We start from the raw sequence: 9,418 nt of genomic DNA, 5'->3' as shown, positions 1-9,418 counted from the left end.
AGACTTTTTTTTTTTTTTTTGGTGCCGGGTATCGAACTCGGGTTCTTGCGCTTGTGAGGCAGGCAGCAGCACCACTAAGCTACCATCCCCGGCCCTGTACTTGAACTAGAAAGCACAGTATTCCATGTGTGGTTGGTGTAGGATGGAAGAGGGCTTTATCGCCTCTTATACTGCTACAGATGCGATCTACAATTCAAATCACTCCATTGATAATAGGGCAGAGGAAAAAAAGCAAAGCAGGAGCTGGGCAGGATCTGTTTCCCTGGTTTCTACCGTGTCTCCCCATCGGTGGAGGGGAGCGATGCCCCTTGGAGGGCCGGGGTTGGGGAAGACGAGGAAATGAGGCGTTTCCCAGACTGGCACCCAAGGGCCAGTCACTGTGGGAGGCAGAAATCTGCCCAGATATCAGGGACAGAGGGAAACGGACAGGACTCGGTTACGCCGTGACAGGTGTGGAGAGGAGATAAGAGGCCGCCAGGCCACGGGGGTTTGAAACAGCGTGAGAGACACTGAACACGCGATCGCCAAGGGACCCAAAGGAGAACACGGGAGTGTGACCTGGCGGCCTCAGGAGACTGGAAAGGAAGCCGGGACAAGGTTTTAAAGCAGCTGGGACAGTGGGGGGTGTGTGGGGACGATTCAGCTGCACAGTCACCCCACAGCTGTCTGGCTACATTTTGTGGGTCAAATAGACTAAATTAGGCTCTGGTTCCTGAGGACTGTGCGAGGACCCCCATTTATCCCTTCACTGCAATAAGAGTCCCCCAGTGCACCCGTGCTGCGCACATCCCTGGCACTGTTGTGTGTCTTCCTGACTCCCCCGTGAGCTGTTGCTATCATCACTATTCCATTTTCCAGATGAGAAAACTGAGGCTTCAAGAGGGGACGCCAGATGACCCAGGTCTCCCAACCAAACACCGGTAGGGCTAGGATTCTAAGTCACGCATTCGCTGCTGTTAGGACCCATGTTCAGTCGGATGTGAGTAAACGGAAGCACACAAGGACCCTGTTCAGCAGGTTTTTCAAGAGAGGAGGCCTGGGGACTGGGGATTTAGCTCAGTGGTTCTGCCACCTGCCTCACAAGAGCAAGGACACGAGTTCGATGTCCGGTACCCAAAAAAGAAAAAGAGAGGAGGCCTGGGTCTATGAAGGCTAAGGAATTTGAACCTGAGTTTGTAAGTTGAGAAGAGCCATTTGAGCAGAAAAATTAATCTGGCAGCGTTTCAAAGGTGCAAGGGGAAGCCAGGCTTGGTGGTACACACCTAAAACCCTAGCACTTCAGGAGGCTGAGGCAGGAGGATCTCAAGTTTGAGCCCAGCCTCATTCATTTAGCAGCTTGGCAAGATCTTGTCTCAAAATAAAACAGGGTTAAAGATGTAGCTCAGTGGGCTCTGGCAGGAGGCGGTGCAATGGAGAGGAAGGGTCCAGAGCAGTCAGAGGTTCTGTGCAGGAGTTCAGAAATGACAGCAGAACAGGGAACGGCAGGAAGGCAGTCAGCACACACACTGTCCACTAAGCGGCTCTGAGCTAGCAATTTTTCTACATTCCACCCCTGCCCTGTCCTTGGCGCTGGCGGGAGTGTCCCTTTGGCATTCAGTAAGTATATAAATTCAAGCCTATCAGGCCAAGGCCTCAATGAAAAGAGAAAACTGTTTTTTTACATAGCACGGAGCAGCGGACAACTCCATGTAGAGCGCGGCCTCTGCGGCTGTCTGTCTTGCACTTGGTTCTCCACTCTCACTAGCTGTGTTACCCTGGGCAAGACGCTCAACATCTCTGAGCCTCATTTTCCCACCTGTCAGTGAGGTGGAGAGCAATGCCCACCTCGAAATGAGGATCCATTGTCAACCAGTACGCTTGCAGCACCTGGCCCAGGCCCAGTCCTGGCTGAGTGCCCAGGGAAGGCGGCTATTTCTGGGTGTGCGATCTTCCCGGTGTACCCGTTGCCTGCCCCAGTACAGAGCGTTCGTCCTTCCCGCTCGCTCAAGCGGCTGCCATAACCTCGTCTTGCCCAAGGAATTTGTATTCTCTCCAACTCTGCACACTGCTCAGACGTTTAAAATTCATTGATTTCTGTCCTTTGCTCAAAAGACTTCAAACTCATTTGCAGGACAGGCCTTGCATCTTGTTTTTGGAAGGGCTCACTAGGTTACAAGGATGGAATCTATTTATTTTTAATAACTTACATTGCTCTCCCCCTTAATACAAAAGGAGGAACATGCTCAGGGTGGTTCCCGCACATATACAAAGGAAAAAATACCGATAATCCTGTCGTGTGGAAATAATCACTGTTAGGATTTGGGTTCTTCTCCGTTTGGGTGGGTTTTTTTTGTTTTGTTTTGTTTTTTTACAAAAAAAGAAATATAAACATTGGTTTTCTACAACAACGAGCTTATAACACACACATTATTATAACCATTTATTCAAGTAATCGGGTTGTGAGCAATTTTCCATTTCCCACACACACCGTTTCTAATGCTTGCTAATATTCTCTTGTACCATATTTTACCCGGACAATGCTTTGTTGTACATTTAGGTTGTCTCAAATTGTTCGCTATTAAATGACAAGGAAGTGTCTCCTGCCTAAATATCTGCCCACGTCCATGATTGTTTTATTTTCTTTTTTTGTTTTTTTGAGACAAGGTCTCACTATGTAGTTGAGACTGACCTGGAACTCACTGTGTAGCCCAGGCTGGTCTCGAACTCACAGCGATCCTCCTGCCTCAGCCTCCCGAGTGCTGGGATCACAGGCGTGCGCCACCACACCCGGCTACTCTTATTTTCTTAAAATAAATGCTTAGAAATAGAATTGTAGAGTCAAATATTTTTCTCTTTTCTTCCTTCCTTCCTTCCGTCTCTTCTCTTCCTCCGCTTTCTTCTCCTCTGCATGCCAGGATTCTACCACCGAGCTACAAATGCAACCAATTTTTTTTTGGTACCAGGGATCGAACTCGGGCCCTTGTGCTTTCGAGGCAGGCAGTGGAACCACTGAGCTAAATCATGGCCCCAGCCAAATTTTATTTTATTTTTGTTTGTTTTTTTAGACAGTCTCGTTGGGTAGCCCAGGCTGATCGCAAACTCACGATCCTGCCTCTGTCTCCAAAGTAGCTGTGATATTAGGTGTGTATTATTATAGCTGACTCATAACCAGGGTCAGAAAATTTTAAGGCCATTTTTAATTTGGTCTTCTTGCCAGTAGGATCGAAACAGTTATTTCCCATAGATTCGCTCACATGGTTATTATCATCATTAAAAAAGAAAAATCTTGCCAGGCACGGTGCACACACACTCAAGAGGCCGAGGCAGGAAGATCACCATGAGTTCAAGGCCAGCCTGAGCCACATAGTAAGATCTGTCTCAAAAAATAAAACTAATACAGTAGCATAAACCTGTAGTCGAAGCTACTTGGGTGACAGAGGCAGGAGGATCACAAGTTCGAGGCCAACCTGAGCAATTTAGCAAGACCCCTATCTCAGAACTGAAAAATGAAAGGACTGGACGTATTTGCAGAGTGCTTGTCTAGCATGTATGAGGCATTGGGTTCAATCCCCAGCACTGAAAAAAAAAAACCCCACAAACTTTGTGAATTTAAAGCATTCCTTTTTTTGCTACTCCTTCCTCGCAGATCCTCAAAGAGCAGATGTAGGTATAACATGGTCCCAAGAAAACTTTGTTTTTTGTTTTGAGACAAGGTCTCACTGTGTAGTTGAGACTGACCTAGAACTCACTATGTAGCCCAGGCAATCCTCCTGCCTCAGCCTCCCGAGTGCTAGGATTACAGGCGTGCGCCACCAGGCCCGGCTGCAAGAAAACTTTGGAGGGCATGGGATTGTGATGGGCAGCCAGATCCTCTCAGGCTCTCATCAGGGCGAGGGGGCTTTCACCCCACAGCCTGGACGTCCTGCTGGTCGCCTTTAGGGACTGGTCAAGCAGCCCTGGGCTCCTCACTCTAGCAGCAGCAGCCTCCAGGGAGAGATCCACCGGGGCTACAAAGGCCTCACCAGTCCCCACTCGGCACAGCCTCAGACCCGCAGGCTGCTGTTGAGAGTGCGGCTCTACCTGACTTCTCCTCCACCTCCCTCTCTTCCTTGGTGTGGGCACTGCTGCTCCCAGCCTTGTTTACCAGGCCTCCTGCGCGCTGACCCCCAGCTCGGCAGACTTTGCCGTGAAGAGATGAGCATCCTCTGTCTCCCTGGTACAGGATTAAGGCATGCTGGGCGTACGAACCTAAACGCTCCTCAAAACAGGCTGATCTTTCTCTTCCCTCCCCCTCGCCCGCCCCCGCTTTCCCCTCTCTTTTCTCCAGTACTGGGGATTCAACCTAGGGCCTTTGCACTGAGCTACAGCTCTAACTTTTATTTATTTATTTTTCCTGTTAAGTTTATCGGCACATGTAAAACAAACAGTACAGGTACATTCATCATTGGGATCTGGTACCTCTAACTCTTATTTTATTTTGAGACAAACTCTTGCAAAGTCACTCAATTGCCCAGGCCAGGCTCAAATTTATGATCCCCTTGCCTCAGCCTGCCAGAGTACAAAGATTACAGGTGTGTGTTGCCACACCCAGCTCTTCCCTCTTTCTTTCTGCTTTTTTTTTTAATTTTTAGTTTTTTGGTTTTTTGAGACAGGGTCTACTCACTATGTAGCCCAGGTTGGTCTCATACAGCGATCCTCCTGCCTCAGCCTCCCGCTTGCACCACCACGCCCGGCTGAGATCTTTGTGTGTGTGTGTGTGTGTGTGTGTGTGTGTGTGTGTGTGACATTACCCAATTTTATTTTCATTGCCCTAACATGCTAGAATGTTTACTTATTTTCTTATTTACTTATTTACTGTCTCTCCTACTAGAATACAAGCTCCAAAGGGGTGGCAATCTTTTTATTCTCTGTTATATGCCTGTCATCTAAAACAGTGCCAGGCATGCCAGGGAGTTAGCTCAGTGCCACACTTGCCTTGAAAGTACAAAGTCCCAAGTTCAATCCCTCGTACTGGAAAAATAAAACAGTGCCAGGCAGAATAGACATTCAATAAAGATGGAATGGCTGTATAGTTGAACGTATAGATGAAGAGTTGTTACAAGTTGCTGTTTTTTCTTTGTAGTACTGGGGATTGAACCCAGGACCTTCATATTCAGCAACAGCTTAGTCCTTTTAAAAATATTTAATTTTGTAGATGGGTTTCATGATGTACACTTGTAATTCCAGCACTAGAAAGGCTGAGACAAGAGGACTGCTCTGAATTCCAGGCCAAACTACATAACAAGACCCTGCCTAAGGGCTGGGGATTTAGCTTAGTGGTCCTGCTGCCTGTCTCACAAGTTCAAGGACCCGAATTCAATCCCCAGTACCAAAAAAAAAAAAAAAGACCCTGCCTAGAAAAGAAAAGAAAACAACTAAGATATTTTATTTTAAGCCTGGTGTGGTGGCACAAGCCTGTCATCCCAGCCTTCAGGAGGCTGAGGCAGGAGGATTGTTTTGAGTCCAAAGCCAACTTGAACTGCATAGGAGACTCTCAAAAAAAAAAAATTTTTTTTTTTAATTTTGGGAAGTGGTCTTCCTATGTTGTTAAGTTCGCTGGGCTGGGCTTGAACTTTTGATTCTCCTTTCCTCATCCTCCCAGAGTTGTGCATTTACAGGCATGTCATCACACCTGGCCTGTTTTGACAAGTTTGAAGAGGTCTTTACAGTGCTGGGATGGAACCCAGGGCCTTGTGCATGTTAGACAAGCACGCTACCCCTAAGCCACAAGGCCAGCCGTAGAGGGGTATTTCTGAACACAAGAGAAGCCAGGGGAATAGGATATCAGCTCAAATACTTAGCCCAGGGCTGGGGATTTAGCTCAGTGGGGCTCGGCCTGCCTTGCAAGCGCAAGGTCCTGAGGTCGGTGTCCCACCACCACCAAAAAAAAAAAGAAGGAAAAAGAAAAAGAAAAAAGCCTTCTTCAAATACTCTGCTTGCTCAGAGCTCTGCAGGATGCTAATTTCTCAGAGGACGATCTCAGAGACCTTCTGGAACTTGCTTGGTTTGTTCCCCACACTCTCAGCTTTTCCTGACTCCTGCTCGGAGCAGGAGGTGGGAGTCCTCCGGGTTTGCTAACTCAAAAGACTCTCAGAACTTGACTCCAGGAAATGCCTCAGGCTGAGCTTGGGAGAGAACTCTTTTCTAGTAATAAACAGTTTCACGGTACCACTCTGAGGAGGGCACTAAATCCTTGCTTTCTTCCCCCCACCCCCACATGGCAAACCACCCAGGGAGGTGGGGGGACTCAGCCAAGGACGAGACCTCGCCACATCCCAGCAAAGGCTGCCCCACAGCACCAGGCCACTGGGGTGCCAGGCCTGGAGCTCGCATGTACAGATCTCTTTAGCTGGGCAACTCCTTTCTATTTCCCACTCCCAGCCCTATGCAAATAATATGTTGGATACACAAAACCTAGAAATGAGAAACACAATGGAAAAGAAAACTGACTCGCTGAAAATGAACCACTGCTAACCTTCTGGTAAGGTTAGGGCATTTGAGGGGGTGAGGAGCAGGAGGATTTCATTATCATACCAAATATTTTCTCATTATGTATTTAGCAAAAATGCGTCCTTTACGTAATTTTGTAACGAGGTTTTATTTTTTCACTTAGTTTTATCTTTTGACTATTTCCTTCTGTGAACTTTTTTTTTTCTTTTTTTTTTTTTTTGAGACAGGAGTTCTCTGTGTAGTCCAGGCTGGTCTTGAACTTGAGATCCTCTGGTTTAGCGCCCCCAAGGGCTATCATTACAGGTACCACCATGCCTGGCTTTTCCATGAACATTCAACTTAGCCATTATTTTATTATTTCATTGCTTTATTTTCTGTAAAATATTTTTACATTAGAAGATCAAAGTCCTCTGTGGCAGCTCCTGCCTGTAATCCTAGCTACTCAGGATTGCAAGTCTGAGCCCAGCTTGAGAAATTTAGTGAGACTGATTCAAAATAACATTTAAAAAAAACAAAAAAAAAAAAAGGACCAGGGATGTAGCTCAGTGGAAGAATGTCCCTGACCTCAATCCCTAGTATCACCAAAAAAAAGAAAGAAAAAAACGAAAAAGGAAAATCAATATCTGCCTATAAGAAAAAAAATCTGTTGCACAAAATAAAAGACCTCTGAAATTCCACACCTCAGAGCTAACCACTGTGAATAATATTCTATATACACATATCACTGTGTATGGAGTTTCATAAACAGGATCAAACGAAACAACTAAACACCATTTCATGGCTTGATTCTGCCCCATGCGTAATCATTTTTTTCTTTACCGTTACACCCTGATTGTATTTTTTTGATTATTTTTAATGTCCACAAAAATTTTGTGTGAATCTACCTTTGTAGTCAGCCACTTCCTTATCAAAAGATTTATTTTCTTTAAATAATATTCCAGTGACAGTGTGTATGTACATGTGATTGTAGGGATAATTTTCTAGAAGTGGAATTTGAGTCAAAAGAATTGAACATTGACGGGCATGGTAGCGCACGCCTATAATCCCAGCACTCTGGAGGCTGAGGCAGGAGGATCGCTGTGAGTTCGAGACCAGCCTGGGCTACATAGTGAGTTCCAGGTCAGTCTCAACTACATAGTGAGACCCTGTGTCAAAAAAACAAAAACAACAACAACAACAAAAAACCCCAAAAAGGATCGGACATTTAAAATACATGTTGTTACTGGTTTGTAGCTCAGTGGTAGAACATTTGCCTAGCAGTGAGGCCCTGGGTTCAATCCCCTGCATCACAAACATAATACAAACTATCATGAAAGTGCTAAACCACTGTTCTAATGTTCATGGAGAGTGTCTGATCCTTTACCAAATCAACTTTGTCAATGGCCAAAAAGTGGTATTTTGTCTTTTTTCGATTGATGAAACTGGACATCTTTTTTGTGATCACTCGGGTCCCCGGTCTTAATCACCTGTCCATCCATGCCCTGGCTTCTGTTGAGTTTGTTGGGCTTTTTTCTCTATGGCAGCACAGTACTTGGGATCAAATCCAGGACATGCTAAGCAAGTGTTCTAATACTGAGCTACACCCTCAGTCCCAGATGTGTTTTTCGTACTGATTTGAAGCACTGTTCATGCTGTGATCTGCATGTAACCCCAAAATTCCTCGTTAAACCTCATCTCCAGTGTGGTGCCATTAGGAGGTGAGGCCTTTTGCCAATGGGATTAGTGCTCTTACGAAAGAGACCCTGGAGTAGCCTTATCGCTCCCACATGTGAGAATGTACTAAAGTTGACTCTTCAGACACTCAACCTGCTGGTTCCTTGATCTTGGACTTTCAGTTTCCACAAGTGTGAGAGACACATTTCTGTTGTTGGTAAGCCACTGTCTATGGTATTTTGTTTTAGCAGCACAAACAGTCTAAGACAGTTGGTATTTTGCCATATTTGTTGGATATTTTCTCACACAAGTGGTTACGTATTTGGCATAAGGCAATACTTTCAACGCGACACTGTGACGAACATCTCCTGCTGTGGACATGCACTTTTGTGAGGTCATGATCTGCCAGTAAAACCTTTGTTCTGGGTTAAAGATGTGCGCATTGTGTGTGTGTGTGTGTGTGTGTGTGTGTGTGTTCTGACAGGGACTGAACTCAGGGCTTTTACACTGAGTGCTCCATCACCTCTACTTTTTTTTTTTTGGAGACAGGTGGTTGCTAAATTGCCTAGGCTGAGCTCAAACTTTTCACTCCTCCTGCCTCAGCCTCCCAGAGTGCTACCCAATGCCCCATTGTCACAGGCATTTCTGGGTTATCGTCTTGTACGTGTATGTTTCCTTTCAATAAGAACTGAACATTAAAATAGTAATACTAGCCAGGTATGGTGTGGTAGATGCCTGTAATCCCAGCACTTGGGCGGCTGAGGCAGGAGGATTGCTGCAAGTTCCAGGCCAGCCTGGGCTATATAGTAAATTCAATACCAGCCTGAACTGCACAGCAAGACCGTCTCAAAACAGAAACAAAAACCCACTGTAGTAGCAGTGAGGCTATCGAAATGAGGAGTGGGAGTGAGAGCCTGTCTAGGAGGTTGATGCTCCTGGTTAGAGCCCTTGCTTAAGACATCTTCAGTACCTACTCACTTTAATTTTCAAACTCCAGATTATTCGGTGTGACCAAGTCTTGAATGATATGGCCTTATTCACTCTCCATCCAGGCCTTCAAACCTCCTTCCTTCCTCTGCTTTGCCTCTGGCACCCAACCTAAGTGGCTCAGACTTAGGACCTCAGATCTTATCTTTTCGAAGGATATCCTGCGATTATTCCCTCCTTGCACTGTTCCTTGAGGCCCTGGCCCAGTCTGTAATAATACAGATGACAATTATGCAATCTACCCCAGCAAACTCTACGTTTTCTACCACATGCCTGGTGAGCACAGCACCCCGCCATATTATGAATGGAT

This window comes from Fukomys damarensis, unplaced genomic scaffold (assembly GCF_012274545.1).
Source record: "Fukomys damarensis isolate Sample0158 unplaced genomic scaffold, DMR_v1.0_HiC HiC_scaffold_12, whole genome shotgun sequence".
NCBI classification, from domain to species: Eukaryota; Metazoa; Chordata; class Mammalia; order Rodentia; family Bathyergidae; genus Fukomys; species Fukomys damarensis.
Note: the sequence above shows the minus strand (reverse complement) of the source record.